We start from the raw sequence: 22,563 nt of genomic DNA, 5'->3' as shown, positions 1-22,563 counted from the left end.
GTGATCCCACTACTGATCGGCACGGGAGTTCTGACCTGCTCCGTTTCTGACCTGGGCCGGTTCACCCCTCCTTAGGCACCATGGGGACCTCAAGCTTCCCCAGGATCACCATATTGATGCTGAACTTAGTGCGGACACCCGATCGGCACAGCCCCCCGTGGCTGGGAGCTCTGGGATCCACCCACAGTAGCTGAGAGCTGTGGGGTCCATCCGTGGTGGCATGGGCCCATGGGAGCCCCTTCCGACACTTGTGGCTGATAGATGTGAGGCCCCCACCGGCCGACAGCTCCAGTCTTGCTGCCCCAGGGCTGAGGTGGAAAATGTCACTGAGATCTCTGAAAGTCACAGATTCTGGGACCCCCTTTATATAATCTTAGCCTTAATAGTTGTTGACTGTCTCTCTCAATCTAGTGGTCTGCTCTAGCGCAGATGGGACAGGGAAGACAGACGCTCACCCCCCAGCACAGGTTTGGGCAGAAATGGCTCTGGGCTATTTGCTGTGCATGCAGAGGACTTGTCCAGGCCGGTGGAGCAGCTCAGCCAGATGAGGAGCTGGAAGAAGGAGACCTGAGCAGCCTGGAGATCCCACTTTTTCTCCACAGCCACTGCCTATCAGCAGGATTCCTCCTTCTCCTCAGTGAGACCAAATCTAAGCACCTAGACAGCTGGTCCATCCACTGCACCCCAATCCCTCATGCCAGAGCCTCCCTGCCAAAGTCCTGTACCTGGCTGCAGAGAATTGTCTCACATCTCGCTGGGAACTCAACTTCTTGTGTCCAGAGAGTCTCAGCCCCCATCAGTAGAGGACCTGAGAAACACAGTGTCTGCCTTTTCCAAATAAGTGCTTGGAAAGGTTTTGTTTCTGTGACCATGTGGCCTAATGGATAAGGCATCTGACTTCGGATCAGGAGATTGAGGGTTCGAGTCCCTTGGTGGTTGTGTTTCTGCAGTTTTACCGTTGTGCTGAACGTCCTGCTCCCTTCAGGGCTGGAAGCTCTTCTTGGCCGCTCAGGCCAATGCTCTGGCTTCAGCTAGAGCCCCAGGAAGGAGTTGGGGGGTGGGCGTCACAAAGGCTGGGGCATGAGCCCCTGGTGCTTCCAGTCTCACCTTTGCCCTTCCTGACTTGCCAAAGAAAATGGGCGGCTGCCCGGGCTAGCGTGTGCGCCTGTCCCTGTGCTGGAGGGTACTTGCTACATAGCGTCTTCGGAGCCTGGGTGTTTCTCTGCTTCTCGCCAGCTGGGGAAAAGCCTCTTGGGGTAAAATCTCCTGCCCCACTGCCAAAGTGAGCACCTGGAGTGGGACCAGTCAGAGGCCCCACCAGGGGGGCTGGCCCTGCTTTCCTACCATCTTGTGATGTTGGCCACAGAACATCAGCAGCTGCCCCGCACGCTGGTGACCTTCAGTGGGTGTTTGGCACGGCAGGGAGCAGCCTGGGTGGGTGTTTTTGTGCCTGTCTGAAGGTCACACATAGGCATGGTCCTGTCCTCCTCTAGCCCTGACCTCAGTTGCTCTGTGGCGTTTAACCCTTCCCTTGGAGCTGTCAGCACCAGCTGCCTCTGCTCTAGGTGCCCAGAGGAGGAGAGGTGTTGCTGGGTCACTTTTACAGATGCCGCTTCCCTGGTACTGCCCTTGCTCAGCTGCGCAGAGGAGTTTTCATCCCCAATCCCTGCCTGTCGCTGCCCAGCAGCCCTCTGGCACCATTCCTGAGGGTCACCCTGCCTTGCTCTCTCCCTGCTGTGTTGGGAAAGGCAGCTCCCATCTCTCCTTGTTAAAGGTCAGGTGGGCCAACTAGGGGCAGAAGCCCATTCTGTGTTTTCCTACTGCAGAGCCCAAGATCAGGGACTCACCTTGGGTGCAGGCACTGCTGTGCTCCCAGAAAACAAGCCACCCCTGCACAAAGAGGGATAAAAGGGACTACCAAAGTCTGGGATTGAACCAGGGACCTTTAGATCTTCAGTCTAACGCTCTCCTAACTGAGCTACTTTGGCATACGCATGGTAGTATTTGGGCCTGTTGCTTCTCTGTCTGGGATGTTTTTGTCAGCAGTTGCACAGAAAAAGGACAGGAAAACGAATGGCTGCTCCACACCCCCACCGGAGGAACCCGACGCCCTTAGCTGTGGGGAGTAAGAAGTGGCTGTTGGCTGACAGGGCCTGTCCCCGAGGAGCTGGAACAGCAGCTGCCGCCTCCCCCTCGGCTCCAGGCTGTGGGAAATGCTCATTGCCTGGCTGCATGGGCGGCTGCTGCTCCGTGCTCTGGAGAGCGTCTGTATTGCTCTGTCAATCCCCCGTCTTCACTGAGCCAGTCTGGTAAGGTCCCAAGTGCCCCCTCCGGCCTGGCAGCTGAGAGTCTGTGCAGACATCAGCCCCCCTGCCAGCCCCACAGGCAGCAGCAGCGCCAGCCCCGCAGCACCACAGGGGCACTCAATGCACTTCCTGTGGGGAAATGGCTCCTTGGTGTCCAGCTGCTAGAGTGAGAGCCAGGAGAGAGCAGTGTCTGGCTCACCTTGGGGGAGAGAAGAGACCTGGTGAGTGCGGATCTCCCTCAGCCTCCCCCGCAAGGCTGGTCAGTTGTATTGTCACTGTGATAGTCGGTGCTTCCCTTCAGGGCCGGCCCAGAACAACTCCCCCCTTTCCTCCCCAGGCCATGCCCCCACTCCACCCCTTCCTCCAAACTCCCACCCCTGTCCCCTCCTGCCCCATTCCTCTCCCTCTCCCACCTCTATCCGTCTCTGCTCCTCCCCCTCCCCGCCCAGCACCTCCTGCACCCCACTGAACAGCTGATCACTGGCAGGTGGGAGGCACTGAAGGGGAAGAGGAGGAGCTTGTCAGCAAGGCCTGTAGTGGGGGGTGGGTGGGGGGAGCTGGCTGCCAGTGGGCGCTGAGCTCCTATTTTTGCTCTCTTGGTTCTGCAGCCCCGTAGCTCCCATAGAGTCACTGACTTGGCTCCTTTCGCGCCCTAGAGAGAGGAGCAGAACCAGGGCTATGGCTGATCTATGGGGCACCAGGTGAGTGGCAGAGGCTTCAGGTGCTGAGAGCTTGCCTGACCCCTCAGGGACACAGTGTGAGGTGGTGTCCCAGGGATCTCGATGAAAGGAGCAGAACAGGATTTACTTGGGGTTGGGAGAGAATTGAGAGTGTCTCAGGGGGTTGTACAGAGATATTGCCCCAGTGAGAGACTGGCTAAAACACAGGCCTCGCTGTGACCAGGATTGCAAACCTGCGCAGGGGAACCCTATTGGATTTCAACTCCAACACCTTAACCACTCAGCCATCACAGATGTGAGCACAAAACTACCCCAATGCCAGAGAAACTGGTAAAGAATCACAATGCCCAGGCGTGAAGTCATCTGAACTACAGAATTCCCACCGCAAACCTGGCTCCCAAAGCACAGGGGGGATTTGGGGTTCGTTCTCTTTGCTTAGCCATGTGCAGTCGCACAGAGAGCACGTTTAAAAGTCTCCCCTCCCACAGAGCGGGAAGGGGAAATGATTCTCAACTTGAAGCCTGACGTAGGGTGACCAGACATCCTGATTTTATCGGGACTGTCCCAATATTTGCTTTCCCCCCGACACACACTCTAACCACTGGCCCCCACTCCCCTCCCAGGGCTGGAGATAGAACCCAGGAATTCTGACCACCAACCCCCCTCCTCTGCTCTGACCACCAGACCCCACACTCCCCTTTTAGATTTTAGGCTCGCTGCCTCTTCTATCCATGCACCCCACCTGTCTATCCCTTTGCCGCCCCTGGGCAGGGAGCAGACTGGCCGGGTGTCTTTGTGGCCATCTGCTGGCCATGGTCCTCTCCTGCTCTGGCCCTGCCCTCAGTTGCTCTGTAGCTTTTAAGCCTTCCCTTGCAGCTGTCAGCCCCAGCCGCCTCTGCTCTAGGTGCCCAGAGGAGGAGAGGTGTGTTGGGCTCCAGCCTGTGACTCTTCCTCCATCCTGCCTAGCCCTGACTATCAAGACTGGCCCTGGCACTCAGGGCCGGCTCCAGACCCCAGTGCACCAAACGCGCACTTGGGGCGGACTTTTGCCGGCAGGCGGCTCCGGCGGACCTTCTGCAGTCATGCCTGCGGGAGGTCCACCGGAGCCGCAGGACAGGTGGACCTGCCGCAGGCATGACTGCGGATGCTCCACCGGAGCGGCGGAACCAGCGGAACCTCCGCAGGCACGTCCTGCTTGGGGCAGCAGGATTCCTAAAGCCGCCCCTGCTGGCACTCCTTCCTTCAAGTGCCATGTGGACAAGAGGTAACATGTGGCTGTAAGCAAAATGGCCAAACTTGTGGGCATCAGGTGAAACTGTGAGAATCCCAAGCATCTGGTCAAACCACATGACTGCAGGCATCAGCAACCAGGGTAACAAGTTTTAGAGCCTCAACCCATTGTGGCCATCACAACCTGGCCCTCGTGGGTGAGTCACCCAGCAGGAGGAGAAAGATTTGCTCTTGCACAGCTGGGGACAGGGAAATTGAGCCCTGTGAACTCCAGGGCTTTAGCACAAACCAACACAAGGTCCCACTGAGATTTGAACTCAGATTGCAAGATTCAGAGTCCTGAAGGATGCCCGTTACACCATGGGACCAACTCATGCTGCTGTGTCTGTGCATCAGTGACCCTCACGGGGCCGGCTCAAGTAAGGGACTGTTGGCCCCTTACTAAAACTTAGTGGGGGTTTTTGTTGGCTAGTTCCCAGCACCAATAGAAGGGGGAAGGGCCAATGGGAAATCAGGACCCTGAGACTGACAGTCCCCTGGGCAATGGGGAGAGGCCAAAGCTCCAAGTTAGCCGCACTGACAGGCCAGGCAGTGTAATGAGGGAGTCACCAGGCCAGGGGGTCCCATCCTCCGTGGGAGCTGGAGCTGCCTGGGCCAGAGTGGGGCGGAGCTAAGGAGAGAGCAGGAGCCCGAGAAGAGCCAGGGAGCAGAGCTGCACAGGTGTAGTGCCAGAAACTGCTCCCTGTAGGACTTTGCTACCTGCAGCAGTTACTGAGACCTGAGGTTGTTCTTATTTGCTGACTTGTCCTAATTTGTTAAAACTTGACAGTGGTGGGAGATGGAAGCATAAAGGCTTCGTCCTCCAACCGACCCTGCCTGGTGTCCATCTGTATCTATTACCTCTTAATACCGAATTGTAAAAAAATAGAGTGAGGTCATTTAAGCATCATTTATTTTGCAGCTTCATTTACTGTGCTAACAATGTAGCATCCTGACACCGATACTTCTGCCCACGTGCCCTGTGGGTTGGATTCATTTTAGTGGGACACAGGACATGTGGAGGATAATTTAAACTCTTAATTTCCTTACGGTTTCCCTGCAATATACTTCTCTGCTGGTGCAATTTCTGACCATTGCACGTCTATAGTATTTATTACAATAGCACAAGTAAGTCACACAAGTGACAAAGTCTAAGGGCTTGGCTACACTTGCAAGTTAGAGCCCATTAAAGCAGCCCCGGGTGCCCTAACTCCTGAAGTGTCCACGCTCGCAAGGCACATGGAGCACCTGGGCTCTGCAGGTGGAGCGCTCCTGGTAATCCACCTCCATGAGAAACATAAAGCTCGCTGAGCCCTGCTGAAATACCCGGGCATCAGTGTGGATGACATGTTGCATCACTGCACTGTGTTTGGCCTCAGGAAATGTCCCATAATCCCCTGAAGTCAAGTGCCCACTCTGGTCATTGTTTTGAAATCGGCTGCAGGCATGCGGATATCCCCTTTCAAAGCTCCGTTTCTGACAGCCGGCTGCTTATCTGCTCCGGGACAAAGCAACCATTAGTGTGGAATGCTGCTGTTGTCAGTGTGTATGGGGGGGGGGGTCTGCTGCTGTCCGAACACACAAGACAGCATGCTGACACACTCTCAGCCCCCCAAACACACTGTCACTCCCCCCACGTACACACAACACACTCCCTGTCACACTCCAACCCCATCCCCCATTTGAAAAGCATGTTGCAGCCACTTGCACACTGGGATAGTTACCACAGTGCACTGCTCTCTGTGGCATTGCCAGAGCTGCTAATGTGGCCACTCCAGTGCGCTTGCAGCTGTCAGTGTGAACACACGGCAGCGGTTTCCCTGCTGTGGTTTAACTCCCAGTGCTCTACCTCTGCAATTGTAGCCAAGCCCTAAATTTGCCAGACCAACCGAACTCAGTAACTGCCCTCCACCACCATGTGCAGTGAGCAGGGGCACAGTGAAGCACACGCCGCACTTACTGGCTCAGCTTTGTGCATGCTGGGGTGGCCACCTCCCCATTGATGAGACCTGGTCCCACCATCTCTGTGGAGCTCCAGGCTGCCCTGCTGCCATCCCTGTCTGTGTTGTCTTCTCTAGCAGTTGACTGGAAGGTGAGCACTGGCCGCATGCCATGTAGCCGTGTTGTCTCGAAGGGCGAAAGCAGGAGGAATGATGCCTTCATAGCCCACCTAATATTCCATAACATAGTTAAGGAAAATATTTCTCAATGAATTCTCAGTAAAATGTCAGTAGCAGCCAGTGTCCGCATCAGTCTACGAGCATTGGTATTTTCTTGAAATTTGTCAGACCAACCTATCTAACACCTAACACACATTTGAAGTTCTTCTTTTCACACTGTTGCTCATTCTCAGGTTCTGCTTTGTCTCCAGACAGATCCATTCTCTTTCAGGACAGCCTTGCTCTTTCTGTCTGTTTCACTCACTGAGGTGTCGGAGTAAACACTCCCCTTCCTTCTATTCTCAGACAAACACTAGTATTAAGTGTTTGCTACTGATGGGTCTAGAAAGGATTTGTGAAGTGGAAGATGCTGTTTCTGGGGGATTGCTCCCAAGATCCAGTACTTTGGGTTCAAACGTCTCCCAGCTTCCTTGGGGAACATAACACCAGGGCTTTGTTGCAATATACAAGAAAGAAGGAGTTTTCCACCCCAGATGGGACTTGAACCCACAATCTCTGGCTTAGGAAGCCAATGCCTTATCCATTAGGCCACTGGGGCCCTGAAGAGTAACAAAAAGAAGGATGGAAATTCCCTCTCAGGATTGCACATTCCTCACATTCACTCAGAAGCCAAATACCCATTTAATGGCCTTACAGAAACGTCTGCATCCCCTGGCAGTGAGGCACCTGGGCAGGTCCCTGGCAGAGCTGAGCACCACCTTTCTGCCAGCCATCGTTAGAGAAGAACCCCACCCTAGAGTCACCCCTCCCTCCTTCAGCACCTCCACGGCTGTGGCTCTGAGTGGCAGTAGGATGATTAGAGGCGAATCGGGGGCTGGAAGGGGGGTACGGTCGGCCTGTAAGGAGGAACCAGGTGGGGCAGACCCAGGGGGAGGCTGTGGGCTGCTGGTTGGTTGTTGGGATCCGAGCTCTAGATCAAAGCTGCACAGGACCTGACACCCAGGGTTATAAGGCCGACATAGTGACCCCCTTACTGGCCTTGGTGACCCCCAAACCCTTGTTACTAAGGGCATTGAGGAGTCTCTGTCCCTTAATAACTTCTGGGAGCTCCCCAGCAGGCTGCGGGCATCAGCCGCCTCCTGCCTCACAGGTTAGACTCTTGGTGCTGTGCCAGCCGCCCCCTCGCTTGCAGGCCCAGTGTGAGAAGAAGGAGGCCTGGTGCTGGCAGAAGAGGGTTTTGATTAATCGACCTCTGTGTTATGGGCACAGGATGCTTCCACTCAGTAGCACAGCTCGGGGGGGAGCAGGGGAGCAGCTATGGGCGCCGGGTTCCTCCGGTGGGGGTGTGGAGCAGCCGTTCCTTTTCCTGTCCTTTTTGTGTGCAACTGCTGACAACAACATCCCAGACAGAGAAGCAACAGGCCAAAATGTTACCACGCAGCTGCCAAAGTAGCTCAGTTGGGAGAGCGTTAGACTGAAGTTCTAAAGGTCCCTGGTTCAATCCCAGGCTTTGGCAGGCCCTTTCATCCCTCTTTGCCCAGTGGTGGCTTGTTTTCTGGGAGCACAGTGGTCCCTGCACCCAAGGTGAATCCCTGAGCTTGGGCTCTACAGCAGGAAAAGATATTGTGGGCTTCTGCCCCTAATTGGCTGGCCTGACATTTAACAATGAGGGACAGGAGCTGTCTCTCCTAAGTGAGTTATTGGTGGACCCAATATGGCAGGAAGAGAGTGCCAGAGGGGGTGCTGGGCAGTGACAGGCAGGTATAGAGGATGAAAACTCCTCTGTGCAGCTGAGGGAGGGCAGTACCAGGGAAGGGGCATGTGTGAAAGTGGCCCTGTGGAAGGGAGTTGGGGGCCCAGGAGGAGGCACTTGATGTTCAGTGTCTTGGAGCAGCTGGGCTTGGCCATGGTGGGTGTTCAGGAAATGCACATTAACAACTCTAGGGTAGCTTGATGGGCAGAGGGTGATTGGTGGATGGGCCCATCTCTCTTGTCCTCCAGGCCAGTGAAGAATGATGGGGTTGGCGTCTTGTTCTTCACATTCATGGTGCGAGTACAGAAGGGGCTGGAGCTCTGACCAGGGAGGGCATTACTGGTGGCTTTGTGCTCCATGGCACTGGTTACGGCTATATTAGTGTGTATGGTCCCCAGTTAAGGCATGAAAGGAAAGTCCTATGAAGGAACTGGCTCCCTTCTTCTAGACCGCACGGTGTTTGGTGTCGGAGGGGATTTAAATTGTTGCACCGGCCTGAGGACTGCTGGTCCTGTTTTCCCAACCGTCAGAGGAAACCCTTCTACGATGAGCACTACCTGGTGCAGGTCTGTAGTGAGGTCGGCTTAGAGGACATGTTTCTGCACAGTGAACCAGTGGAGGGTGGGCAGTAACCTCCTATTCCTCTGACCCGAGCTCACACCAGCCGCAGAGGGGATACACCTTTCTGCGGGGACAGGCCAGGAGTCGCATTGACCGGATTTCCGTGAAGGAGAGCACGTCGACAGCCCAGTGCAGGGTGGAGCCAATGGACAGTTCGGATCACGCAGCTCTCACCGTGTGCTCAATGTGGGCAATTCCCTGACCCAGGGCAGAGGATATTGGAAGCTGAACATCCAGAGCTTGCAAGATAAAGGAGCAGGGGCGAAGCCTGGCGGTGTTGGCAGAACGGGAAAGCATCAGAGGGTTCTGTGGTTACCAGGGGGATTGGTGGGAGTCGGTGAGGGAGGAGTTGGGGGCTTTGTTCCGGTGGCCGGGCAAACACCACAACATTAAAGAAACCAACAGAGCCAAGTCCTGCAGTGTCACCTGTGGGATTTCCACAAGAGCATCCAGGCAGGGGAGCCAGTCAGCATGTGACTGTACGACCGGATCAAGCGACAGCTGCCCGAGTTCCAGGAGATGAGGCTGCAGTTGGCTGATATGAGCGGGAGCATCGAGTGAAGGGAGGGGCGGCCTCCCCTGACATTTTTGCAGCCTGCAGGGAACGGAGACAAAGCAGGGGGATGCAGGGACTCAGGGCAGGACCCACGGATCCGGTAGTGCAGGACCACAGTCACTGGAGGAGGAGAGAGAGACCCACGAGAGGAAGCTGCTGGTGGGAAGCAATAAGTGCAGAGTGCAAACCAGCCAAGAGTCACAGGGGTCTGCAGCAAGACTCTCCATTGAGTCTTAACCAGCTCTGTTATTACACAGGGAAGAACAAAAGGGTCAAATGGGGCCTGGAAGCCTTCAGAAGAATCCACCCCACCAAGTACCAACACTTGTCGCTACCTGCTCTCAGCCCCACTGAGAATGTTTTGGGGGGTCACTCCTCGCCTGTATCAGCCTAGGGGTCTCAGAGAAGCATAATTAACAGGTGTTCCAGTGGCGCAATTGGTTAGTGCACAGTACTTATAGGGCAGTGCTGAGAGGAGCTATGCTGAGGTTGTGAGTTCAAACCTCACCTGGAGCACTGGTTTTCATTAGCCAAGTGGTGTCACCCCCTCATTTGGCCTGTGTAATGTAGAATTCAAGCCCTGGGGACCCTCAGGAGGGGGCTAATAAAAAATGCCCCCTTCACTTATTACCTCCTCTCCAGGTCAGAATCTACCATCCTTTCTCCCCCCCAGCCCCTGTGCCAGGATCCCTCAAGCAGAGCCTGGAGTCCTGCCCTGTACTATTGACAAAGACTAAGTGACAGGGACAAAACACTCAAATCCCGCATGGTGCAGGGAGCCAGGTTTGCTCTTCAAATTCTGTCGTTGGTACATTTCCAGGCCTGGGAATGTCCCCCAACAGCATTGAATGGGAAGCTGCCTGCAGAACAGTGACACTGCACAGAGCTCCTGTGGAGGAGGGGTGGGAATTAGTAACATTTTGAGGATCGTTTGGGAAATGAGCCTTTGCTGACAAGGTTTGTCTCTGTTCATATTTCACCTTCAGGTGTTATGTTGAGGGATCTTTAGTATATTTTTGTGAGGTTAATAACTATCTCCTCAACTTTATTTACTCAACTTAAAAATTGGTGTCATCTGATTTTTGCACCTCCCTGTGAAAATACAACTGACAAGTGTGGCTTTCTACAGGGGGTCATGATGTTAAAGTTGGGGAATTCAGTCTCTGTACTTCTGTGGGGGGCGGGTGGCTTTTTTACAGCTGCCTCACTGCCAGGCACACTGGGCTGTTAGCTGCACCCACTGTCCTTGCCAGGGGCCCCTGCAGAATCCTGGGGGTTGCACTGCCATGCTGGGGTGACTGCAGGTGGAGAAGCTGCTGTGGAGCAATGTAGAGCAGGTGCAGGAAGGAGACGGGGTCACTATTCTCATGCTGAACTGCACAGTTTTCCAAATTTGGGACTAGATTCATAGATTCATAGACTTAAGGTCAGAAGGGACCATTATGATCATCTAGTCTGACCTTCTTCACAACGCAGGCCACAGAATCTCACTCACCCACTCCTGTAACAAACCCCTGACCTATGTCTGAGTTACTGAAGTCCTCAAATTGTGGCTTAAAGACCTCAAGGTGCCCGGAATCCTCCAGCAAGTGACCTGAGCCCCAGGCCGCAGAGGAAGTCGAATGTCCGAGAACAATTCTAGGGGAAGGTGAACGCAGAGCAATGACACTGGAGATGCCCAGACCTCCAATAGGGGCAATGTGGAAATTAATAATGGGAAGATCATTTGTGAAATTAGTCGTCACTGACAAGTTTTGTCTCTGTTCCTATTTCACGCTATGGTGTTAGTTAGAGGAATCAGTACAGATTTTTACTATATTAATTAAACACTTAATTCTATTTAATCAAGCCAAAAACTTAGTATCACTTATTTTTTCTCTGTCCTAGCAAGAATGAATTGAATTTTGTGACTTTCTGGAAAGTGCAGCGAGATTAAATGTGGGAAATTCAGTCTCTGTGTTTATGAGCTGATGTTTTCCTCTCACAGGTCAGTGCCTGCGTTGAAATACCCAGAGGGATCTAAGGACTGGTGTACGCTGGGCACTGAACTGGCAAAGCGATGTCTCCCAGGGTGTGACCCCCCGACAAACCCAAATAGTTAAGGTGACCTAAGCCTGGGTTAGATAGTGCTAAAGAAAAGGAAGAATTGTTCTGTCCATGCAGCTATTACAGGGATGGGAAAATCCCTCCAGTCACTGTCTACTCCAAAGTGCTATAGCAGTGCCACAACAGCATTTTAAGTGTAGACAGAGTAAAATTAGATTTATCTCCAGTTCGCACTGTGGATGCTCAGGCACTAAGACTACAATAATAACAACAGCAGCACAGTGCTTGTGTAGTTGGCAGGATTCGAACCTGCACAGGGAGACCCCAATAGAGTTCTAGTCCATCACCTTAACCACTCAGCTACAACTACTTGACATGCAGTTGTTTCACTGCATGATGATTTTGTTCTCACTAAATTGTCACTTCAAATTGTTTGCCCAGACCAGCTTCCCCAGCACACTAACGGCTGCGCATCAGTGTAAGTGTGTCCTGGGCTGAACAGCGAGAATTCCTGCCCATTTCCCTTCCAGTTGGAGCAGGATTAGAGTGTGTTTGTGTGAACGACATTGCTGTAGATTGTTGTTCATTCCCCACTCTGACAATTCAGACAGTCCCTTTCCTAGTCAAATCTCCAGCACATCGTTCCAATAGCAGGGGGCAGGATTTCTCTGGGGCACTGAAATTTTTCAGAGGGCCGGTGCGTGAACTCAGCCTTGCATTCCACCCTTGATTTTTGATGGACTAACAACAGCAGCAGAAAGAAAGAGTGGAGCCAATATCTCCCTGGCAGGGATGCAGGTGCCATGACCCCTCTGTCTGACCGTCGTCATTGCAGGAGAAAAAGGTTCACTGGCATCGAATGCCCTGGCTCAGACCAGAGACACAGGGAGGTTTTGCTGTTTATGGATCTGTGCAAAGGAAATTTTGTCTCTGTGTGAAACTGAGGTCAGAAATGAAACGTGCACACGGTGGCCCAATGCTCTAGGGAATGTGGGTGAAGGACTCGGGCTGAGAAATGATTTAACAAGGCTTTGTTTCAATTTATTGCCCTGTTTAAAATCTATGGCTAAAAGGCAGCCACTGTTGTTAGTACTTGTACCTGTGTAGGGACACCCCAGTGGGTGTCAAGTCCATTGTCTTCACCAGGGGCAGTCGATTATTTTAGCAAAGTACAAATTTCTTGGTCAAGGCCTAGGCTCCAGAGAAAACAATACACTGCTGATAAGAAGAAGTACATCAAAAGATTTTGCAGCCACCATGGGCATAACTATGATGTGTCGTGTTTCACTCTTTATACCTGGCACCACCTCCTTTCCCTTTAGCCTTGTAGTTGACCAAGGGCAAAGCTGAACATCTCCTCAGATACCAGGGAGTGTTTGTGTCCATTCCTGCGAGCTACACAGGGGTTTGATGTTGCTGTTTCAGTCCTCTGGCTCTGGCGCAATAAGGAACGATTCAGGCTGTCACTGAACTGAAGGAGGAAGATCAGTTTTTGACAGGCAGAGGGACGCCTCCTCTTAAAGGTGTTTGTCTGGCTGGCAGTCCTGGTTCCCAGGTCTCGCCCGTGGGGCTCCAGCAGTTTTTGGACCAGGTCACTCCCTTGCCCCACCGGCTGCCCCCAGGTGCTCCCGCCCAAGGGCCCCGTCAGTGCAGCGGAGCTGAGCAGCATCTGCCTGCTCGCTCCAGTGGCTGCCGGCCCCTCCCCATGGCAGGGCGGGGTGGGTCGCTGCCTCTGCGCTGCCCCACCCCGAGCCCCTGCAGCCAATGGGACACTGCAGGGGTGATGCCTGGGGGCAGCAGAACATGGAGGCCCCCCCAGCCCACCCCGCCTTGGAGCCCCAGGTAAGTGCCGCACTCCTGACTCCCTCCGAGAGCCTGCACCACCATCCCCTCCCCACATACCCCCTCCTCCCCGCAAACTCCCTCCCCGGTCCACACACACCTGCCCCCAACTCCCTCCCACAGCCTGCACCCTCTCCCTCCACACACACCCTCCCGCCCACCCTAATCTCCCTCCCAGAGCCTGCACCCCCACCCCTCCTCCCGTTCCCCCTACCCCCTGGCCCAGCGCAGAGTTTGTACCCAGCACCCAAACTCCCAGAGCCGTACAAGGAATTTTTGTGCCCGATGCAAGGGCCGGCTCCAGGCTCTTTGGCGGGGGGTCCCTGAGTCCCTGTCGGAGGGAAGGACCTGCCACTGAATTGCCACCGCTGCTTCATTCATCCTTCGGTGGCAATTCAGGAGCGGGTCCCTGAGTCCCTCTCGGAGAGAAGGACCCACTGCCAAACTGCTGCCGAAGAAGCAGCAGCAGTAGAGCTGCCGCCGAAGCGCCTCTGATCGTGGTAGAGCTGCGCCCCTCCACTTTGCGCGCCCGAGGCAAGTGCCTCACTCGCCTCGTCCATGTTACAGCGCTGCAAACTCCATCCCAGAGCCTGCACCCCAGAACCCCTCCCCCACCCAAACTCCCTCCCAGAGACCAGCCTCTCACCCCTTCTGCACCCAAACTCCCCCCAGAGCCTACACCCCTCCTGCACCCCAATCCCCAGCCCAGGGCCTGCACCCTAGACCTCCTCCCCCCACCCAAACTCCCTCCCAGAGCCTGCACCCCAGAACCCCTCCCCCACCCAAACTCCCTCCCAGAGACCAGCCTCTCACCCCTTCTGCACCCAAACTCCCCCCAAGAGCCTGCACCCCTCCTGCACCCCAATCCCCAGCCCAGGACCTGCACCCTAGACCTCCTCCCCCCACCCAAACTCCCTCCCAGAGCCTTACGCAGGTGGGGGGTGGAGTTTTGGGGGGCGGGTTCTGGGCAGTATGAGTGACATTATTGGCCTACTGGGATGACTGGAGGACTGGCACCGGCCCTAAGGTAAATTGTGGTTGAGACCCTGCTTTAAGGGATTGGAGCAATGCTGGAGAGACTGACGGGCAGGGAGCTGGGGAGCTGTGTGTGCTCCAAGGAGAGTTGTGCTCTAGTGACACAGAGCGGGGATGGGGAGTTTGTAAACTGTGGTGTTTGTACAGAGAGAAAGTTTACTAACCCCCAGGTTAAAAACTGATCCTGCTCTGGGATATACAGGACACTCTTTGTTGAGAGCATAGCTCAGTGGGTGAATGTTTCCCTGCAGGGTTGGACTAGATACCTCCTGCAGGGTAATAGGTTCCTAGTTCCAATCCAAGTGATTCTCTTAAAAAGCTTTTTCAAATGAAAATTGATTTCCAGACCCATCTCCACTATGTTCAGGAGTTCGCTGAAGGCGGGGTTGAAATGAATTTAAACACTCAGCATTTTCCTGTGCAAATGAATAAAGACCTAGCAGAGCTGTCCAGCAGCTGAAATCAGTTCCAGTCCTTGGCGTCTCTAAGAGGGACACTCAGTAGCTGAGGCATGTGGGACACCTCTGTGGTGAGGACAGGTGAAAAAATGCTGGATTCAATGAAAGCTTAGCCCATAGGAGGGGAAGGTGAACGGCAGCACCACACAGGGTCATAACACTCAGACACGGGGCTTCACTGTCACTGCCCCTGTGTTTTCCATTATTTATATCCTAAGGAACACGCCCTCCCCCTCCCCCACACATTGTCACACACAACCTTCTCCCCTTGAGCCCCTCCCCCTCCCTCACACATGCCATGGGACACAGCCTCTCGGTGACTCTCCCAGATGGGAGCTTGTCTCTGCATCTCCCCAGCAGGGGAGCAGAGAGCCGAAAGGGCCACAGGAGACCAATGGAGCTAGGCAGGGATAGAAAAGACTTCCCCTCTCTTCCCTTCCCCTCCCTTCCCAAGAGTCCCGTTAATCTCACCCATGGGACTTTCCAGCACCAGGTGGGCTCAAAGCATCTGTCATGTTGATGTGCATGTGGGTCCTGTGTGATTTTTGTGGATGCCATATAGTTTTGTGTGTGTGTGTGTGTGTGTGTGTGTGTGTGTGTGTGTGTATGACTTTTGCATGCAGATTGTTTTTTGCTATGTATTCTTCTGGTATGTGGTTTTTGTGCTTTCCTGTTGTGGGCTTTTGCTGTATTTTTTGGTGTGGATTTGTTCTATGCTTTGTGTGGCTTTCCCTTATGTGTATATGGCTCTGTGTGCTGTGTGGGTTTGGTTGTTTATGTCTGTGTGGGCCTGTCCAGTCTGTGATGTTCTCTTTCTCTCTATTTGTCTCTCTGTTTGTATCTTCATGTGTAAATTCTCTGGAACTTTTCAAACTCTCCACAGCTTTGCCAATTTTCACCAGGAATTTTACTCATTAACAAATTCTCACTTCTTCCCTACCAGTTGGTGGCCATTGCCCCAGGGGCCTGTCAGTCTCAGGGTCCTGATTTCCCATTGACCCTTCCCCCTTCTATTGGGACTGGGAACTAGCCAACCAAAAAAAACCCCACTCGGTTTTAGTAAAGGGCCAACAGTCCCTTACACAAGCTGGCCTGTGAGGGAGGGAGAGCTCAGTGGTTTGAGTATTGGCCTGCTAAACCCAGGTGTGTGAGCTCAGTCCTTGAGAGGGCCATTTAGGGATCTGGGACAAAAATCTGTCTGTGGATTGGCTCTGCTTTGAGCAGAGGGTTGGACTAGATGACCTCCTGAGGTCCCTTCCAACCCTGGTATTCTATGATAGGGTCACCAATGTTCAGAGAAACTAGCACAAGCTGGTCCCATGGTGTAATGGTTGGCATGCTGAAATCTGAGTTCACATCTCAGTGGGACCTTGTGGTAAATCCATGGAGATCCAAGTGCTTTCCTGTCTCCAGCTGTATAAGAATGAGTTGTTTACCTTGTGCTGAGTGACTCATCCCCACTGGAGCCAGGTCTTTGGTTGGAATGGGGTCTAGAAGTGGCTATGGTTTAACTGGGTGTTTGGGATTTCTGATGCCCACAAGTTTGGCCCTTGTGCTTTCTACCACTTTTCCTCTTGCCCACATGGCGCTTGAAGAAAGGAGTGTCAGGGCCAGGTTTCATAGTCAGGGCTAGGCAGGAGGGAGGCAGAGTCCCAGGCTGGAGCCCAGCACCTCTCCTCCTCTGGGCACCTGGAGCAGAGGCGGCTGGTGCTGACAGCTCCAAGGGAAGCTTAAAAGCCACAGAGCAACCCGAGGGCAGGGCCAGAGGAGGGGAGAATCATGCCTATACGTGGCCAGCAGACAGCCACAGAGACACCCGGCCAACCTGCTCCCTGCTCCCTGCCATGCCGAACACCCACTGAAGGCTACCCACAGACCAGCATTCGTTCTGCGGCCGGCCAGCATCACAAGGTGGTTGGAAAGCAGGTGGGGCCTCTGACCGTTCCCACTCAAGGGGCTCCTTTTGGCAGTGGGGTAGGAGATATTTCCCCCAAGAGGCTTTTTCCCAGCTGCTGAGAAGCACTGAAGTACCCGGTCTTTGCTCTTGCAGTGAAAGGCGTTAATACATTTAGCCGGCCTGGCTAGCTCAGCTGGCAGCACCTCTGGCTCTTACTCTGAAGGTTGAAGTTACAATTCCCTCTCTGGGTGCTTGGGGCTCCTCTTCAACAATACAACACACAGTCTGCCTAAGCCCCCACCCAGTAACCTGGGGAAACTAGCCCTGACCACTGGGTGCCTCTAAGAGGCGATACTTTCCCCACTCACAACCACTGAGTGTAGAAAAGAAACTTTAATAAAAAGGAGGAAAATCACCTTGTATTAACTTGGGAAAACACCACAATCATAACACAACACTATGAGCAAAACACCCACCCCACAGTGCACTGGGCAGTGGCCTTTTGCCTCGGGCTCCTAAATCCAGACACCAAAAGCTCTGTGGATGTGCCCCTCCCTTCACTGCACCTCACCCACAGCTGCTGTCCTGGGTCAGTGAAAACCCAGAGTTCACCTCTCACCTCCCGGGGGGAAAGCCCCTTTCTCCCTCCGCTGTCTGGCCACATTGCCGGTCACTTGCCGTTCCCCCCTGTCACTGCTCTGCTGGCCACCCTCTCTGCTCTGGGACGTCTTGTGGTCCCACCAGGAGCGGGGCAGGCTCCCTAAAAGGAGCGGCCACTGGAGCCCAAACAGTAGCCCCACCCCTTCCACTCAACACCACGCCCCTGCCCCACCCTTTCTCCCCAAGGACCCGCTCCTACGCTGCCTCTTCCCCCCAGACCACCCCACTTCTTGCTCACTGCTCTCCATCCCCTCCCCACCCTCACTCGCCCTTACGGTCATTACAAAGTGGCAAGGCAGAGCTCTCCCATTTTTAAAAGTCCTGGGGTGTTGTTCCCCCCTGTTCAGGCCCCCCTGGGGCCCTGCACTTCACACAGCTCTCCCTGATTTCAGCTGTTAGTGAGGGAGCCTCACTGCTAGCGCAGACTGGGAAGTTCGTTGCATGAGAGACACTGTCCCAAAGCAGGACTAATGCTTAGAGCTGGTTATCAGTGATTTCAGATCTGTTGGTCTGCAGCAAGACTCTCCATTGAGTCTTAACCAGCTCTGTTATTACACAGGGAAGAACAAAAGGGTCAAATGGGGCCTGGAACCCTTAAGAAGAATCCACCCCACCAAGTACAACACTTGTCGCTACCTGCTCTCAACCCCACTGAGAATGTTTTGGGGTCACTCCTTGGCTTTATCAACCTAGGGAAGTGGGAGAATAGCAATTAACAGGTGCTCCAGTAGCACAATTGGTTAGTGCACAGTACTTATAGGGCAGTGCTGATAGGAGCTATGCTGAGGTTGTGAGTTCAAGCCTCACCTGGAGCACTAGTTTTCATTAACCAAGTGGCACCACCCCCTCATTTGGCTCTGTGGAATGTAGAATTCCAGCCCAGGGACACTAAGGAGTCAAAAATGCCCCCTTCACTTATTACCTCCTCTCTAGAGCACAGGTCATTTTGAGGATTGGTTGGGAAATGAGCCTTTGCTGACAAGGTTTGTCTCTGTTCATATTTCACCTTCAGGTGTTATGTTGAGGGATCTTTAGTATATTTTTGGGAGGTTAATAACTATCTCCTCAACTTTATTTACTCAACTTAAAAATTGGTGTCACTTGATTTTTGTATCTCCCTGTGAAAATACAACTGACACATCTGGCTTTCTACAGGGGGCCATGATGTTAAAGTTGGGGAATTCAGTCTCTGTACTTGTGTGAGGGGATGTTGCTTTTTTACAGCTGCCTCACGGCCAGGCACACTGGGCTGTTAGCTGCACCCACTGTCCTTGCAAGGGGCCCCTGCTGAACCCTGGGCGGCTGCACTGCAGTGCTGGGGTGACTGCAGGTGGAGAAGCTGCTGTGGAGCAATGTAGAGCAGGTGCAGGAAGGAGACAGGGTCACTATTCACATTCTGAACTGCACAATTTTCCAAATTTGGGACTAGATTCATAGATTCATAGACTTAAGGTCAGAAGGGACCATTATGATCATCTAGTCTGACCTGCACAACGCAGGCCTCAGAATCTCACCCACCCACTCCTGTAACAACCCCCTAACCTATGTCTGAGTTATTGAAGTCCTCAAATCGTGGCTTAAAGACCTCAAGGTGCAGGGAATCCACCAGCAAGTGACCTGTGCCCCATGCTGCAGAGGAAGGCGAATGTCCGAGAGCAATTCTAGGGGAAGGTGAATGCAGAGCAATGACACTGGAGGTGCCCAGACCTCCAATGGGGGCAGCGTGGAAATTAATAATGGGAAGATCATTTGCGAAATTAGTCGTCACTGACAAGATTTGTCTCTGTTCCTATTTCACGCTGTGGTGTTAGTTAGAGGAATCAGGACAGATTTTTTTACTATATTGATTAAACACTTAATTTTATGTAACCAAGCCAAAAACTTAGTGTCACTTATTTTTTCTCTGTCCTAGCAAGAATGAATTGAATTTTGTGACTTTCTGGAAAGTGCAGCGAGATTAAATGTGGGGAATTCAGTCTCTGTGTTTGTGAGCTGATGTTTTCCTCTCACAGGTCAGTGCCCGCATTGAAATACCAAGAGGGATCTAAGGGCTGGTGTCTGCTGGGCACTGAACTGGCAGAGCGACGTCTCTCAGGGTGTGAAAACCCCCCCGCCCCCACATAGTTAAGGTGACCTAAGCCCTGGTTAGATAGTGCTAAAGAAAAGATAGAATTGTTCTGTCCACGTAGCTATTACACAGATGGGAAAACCTCTCCAGTCACTGTCTACTCCATAGTGCTATAGCAGTGCCACAGCAGCGATTTAAATCGAGTGAAAGTAGATCTGGCTCCAATTTGCACTTTGGGTGCTCAGACACTAAGTCTACAGTAATAGTAACAACAGTGCAGTGCTTGTGTAGTTGGCAGAATTTGAACCTGTGCGGAGAGACCCCCAAAGGATTTCTAGTCCCTCACTTCAACCACTCAGACACAACTACTTGATGTTCACCTGTGTCATTACATGATGATTCTGTTCTCACTGAATTGTCACTTCAAATTGTTTGCCCAGACTAGCTTCCCCAGCACACTCATGGCTGCGCATCAGTGTAAGTGTGTCCTTGGGTGAACAGCGAGAATTCCTGCCCATTTCCCTTCCGGCTGGAGCAGGATGAGAGTGTGTTTGTGTTAATGACATTGCTGTAGATTGTTTTTCATTCCCCACTCTGACAATTCAGACAGTCCCTTTCCCATTCAAATCTCCAGCACATCGTTCCAATAGCAGGTGGCAGGATTTCTCTGGGGCACTGAAATTTTTTCAGGGGGTTGGTGCATGAACTCAGCCTTGCATTCCACCCTTGATGTTTCATGGACTAACAACAGCAGCAGAAAGAAAGAGCGGAGCCAATATCTCCCTGGCAGGGATGCAGGGGCCACGTCCCCTCTGTCTGACCATCGCATTGCAGGAGAGAAGATTTCACTGGAATCGAATGCCCTGGCTCAGACCAGAGACACAGGGAGGTTTTGCTGTTCATGGATCTGTGCAAAGGAAATTGTGTCTCTGTGTGAAATTGAGGCAGGAAATGAAACACCCAATGCCCTAAGGAATGTGGGTGAAGGACTCGGGCTGAGCAATGATTTAACAGGGGTTTGTTTCAATTTATTGGCCTGATTAAAACTATGGCTAAAAGCCCCCTGTAACAGAGGTTGTGGGACAGGACAGGCAGTTCTGCGCGGAGTGTTCAGAGCTGCCCCGTATCTGCCCTTTCTCTGCACCGCCCCTGCTCCCAGAATGCACCAGGCCCTGGACTGAACTCTTCCCCTGCCGGCCGAGTTGGTTTCGTTTGCTGTGATCCTGTTGGCTTGGCGGGGGTGGGGGGGAAGTGACAGTCCCACCCCAGAGCCAACGCCCCCCTGTCACCCAGCCCCCTGACCCCCAGCAGTGCAGGTCAGCCAGGAGCTGGGCCCTGCCAGGCACTCACGGGCGTCTCCCCTGCAGCTGGGGGCTCTCCCCAGCGTGGTCTGTGGGAGCTCGCGCACTAACGGGGCAGCGGCAGCAGCCGCGTGGTGGGTTAGGCTGGTGACCCGGGTCCATCTCCTGGGGTCGGCTGGGTTCATGCTCAGGTGACTGGCCCCAGTCACCGGCCGAGCCCCACGGCCACGCTGCTGCTGTTACCGCACTAGCCCCTCCCGCCCCCATTCCCTCACTGAAGCCAGGAGAAGGTTTGCAGGGAGGAGGTGGGGGGGGGGGTTGACCCCAATATCCCAGAGCTGATTCTCCTCACAAAGGGGTGTGTGCATGTGGTGGGTGCCGTGTGCAACGCCCTGTGCCCATGAGGAGGGGACCGGAGCTCTGCCAGCAGGAAGATTTATCCTGCAGGAGCCCTGCCCCCCTCCCCCAGGGGTTCCCCTGGAGCAGAGAAGCTTTGAATCCTCGCTGGAGACTAGAGACGCCCGAGCAGCACAAGCTGCCTGGCAGAGGTTCTGGATCAGGGCCTCATGGGCACATTGGGTTCATTCCCTCAGGGCTGCCCTGCCCAGTGCCAGGGCTGCTCTCACTCCTCCAGCACAGAGGGGGCTGTAGGCTCTTTGCCAATCTGGGTCTCAGCTCAAGGCAGATTTAACACTAGCAGGGGGCCCAGGTATGTGCTGGTGCCGCTCAGGGAGGGAATCTGGGCCAAAGACTGATTAGAAATTGGGTAACACTGAAGTGGGACTAGACAGACCCTTGATGGGACGTGGCGGGTAGGTAGCCCCCATTGTGTACCGTGCCCTCGCCGAGAAGTCTCTGGGAGTGTGGGTTCTTCCTGATGCGCCACCAACACGTCTCGTTGGTCCTGATGTCGGCTGCTCCTTTCTTGATACTGACAAGCTAGTTGTGGGCCTTTCCCACTCACCCCATAGCTCCGGAATGCACAGACAGCAACACTGGTGTGGAAGAAACCAACTCCACTCTCAGGTTTCAAGATCCTTGAGATCACTGACTTACCAATGTAATTGTCAGGGGGTATAGCTCAGTGGTAGAGTGTTTGACTGCAGATCAAACGGGCCTTGGTTCAAATCCAAGTGCCCCCTTAAAAGCCTGGTCCTTCAACAAAAAGTAATTGCATATCCATTTCCATTATGTTCAGGAGCTCCACTGACTAGGGATGAATGAAAACACTCAACATTTTCCTGTGCAAATGCATAAAAATCTAGCAAATATGTCCCCCAGCTGAAATCAGTTCCAATCCTCTAAGAGTCTAGTTTATGTTTTCACCAATGAAACAAAGGCACATGAAGACACATTTGCAGGTCCTTGGCCTCCACGGGCTACAATGTGCAGAAGGACAAGAACTACATCCACTTGGGAGGCATGGACTAGTCTGTATTACATTTGGTAAGTAAGTTGCCATTGGGACTGAAAACTCTACTGGAGGTGGACAGGAGCCTGTTACAAAAATAAAATAACCAAGATTTACCAAACTCCCTGTTACACATTCAATCCTCTCTTTTTTCTATTTTATTAACCTGGGAGCAAGTTACCAGTGACCCAGGGCTGGGGTGGAGGAAGGTGCAAGTGCGGGGAGGAGCCCAGGGCTGGGGCAGCAGGGGGTGTGTGGGTGGGGGAGCACTGGTAGGGGGGAAGGGGAGAGTCGAGAGCTGGGGCAGCACAGGGTGTGTGTGGGGGAGAGCCCAGGGCTGGGTTGGCAGGGGAATGAAAGTGGTGGGAGGCCCAGAGCTGGGGAGGCAAGGGGTGCAGGTGTAGGGAGGGGAGAACCCAGGGCTCGGGCAGCAGGGGGATGGGAGGGCAGACAAAATTTTTTTTTTGGGAGGCAAAAAACCTAGAGCCAGCCCTGCCTCCACATACCGTAAGGTAGGTAGGAGCAGATCATTATTATCCC

General features: G+C 53.5%; 6 non-coding genes across 6 annotated transcripts; 4 read left to right on the top strand and 2 right to left on the bottom strand.

Annotated features, from left to right (window-relative positions):
- Positions 1–6,900: 6,900 nt before the first annotated feature.
- Positions 6,901–6,973, bottom strand: TRNAR-CCU. Its single transcript has one exon. It is a non-coding gene; the product is annotated as a tRNA-Arg (tRNA).
- Positions 6,974–7,818: 845 nt separating this feature from the next.
- On the top strand, positions 7,819–7,891 carry TRNAF-GAA. Its single transcript has one exon. It is a non-coding gene; the product is annotated as a tRNA-Phe (tRNA).
- A 1,836-nt stretch (positions 7,892–9,727) lies between these two features.
- TRNAI-UAU lies at positions 9,728–9,821 on the top strand. The gene is made up of 2 exons: positions 9,728–9,765; positions 9,786–9,821. It is a non-coding gene; the product is annotated as a tRNA-Ile (tRNA).
- A 1,818-nt stretch (positions 9,822–11,639) lies between these two features.
- Positions 11,640–11,721, bottom strand: TRNAS-AGA. Its single transcript has one exon. It is a non-coding gene; the product is annotated as a tRNA-Ser (tRNA).
- A 6,243-nt stretch (positions 11,722–17,964) lies between these two features.
- TRNAI-UAU lies at positions 17,965–18,058 on the top strand. The gene is made up of 2 exons: positions 17,965–18,002; positions 18,023–18,058. It is a non-coding gene; the product is annotated as a tRNA-Ile (tRNA).
- A 3,624-nt stretch (positions 18,059–21,682) lies between these two features.
- On the top strand, positions 21,683–21,754 carry TRNAC-GCA. The gene has a single exon. It is a non-coding gene; the product is annotated as a tRNA-Cys (tRNA).
- Positions 21,755–22,563: the final 809 nt, after the last annotated feature.

Source organism: Mauremys reevesii, linkage group 12 (genome assembly GCF_016161935.1).
Source record: "Mauremys reevesii isolate NIE-2019 linkage group 12, ASM1616193v1, whole genome shotgun sequence".
In the NCBI taxonomy this organism is placed as follows: Eukaryota; Metazoa; Chordata; order Testudines; family Geoemydidae; genus Mauremys; species Mauremys reevesii.
The sequence above is the reverse complement of the archived record's forward strand: the minus strand, read 5'-3'. Positions and strand labels throughout refer to the sequence as shown.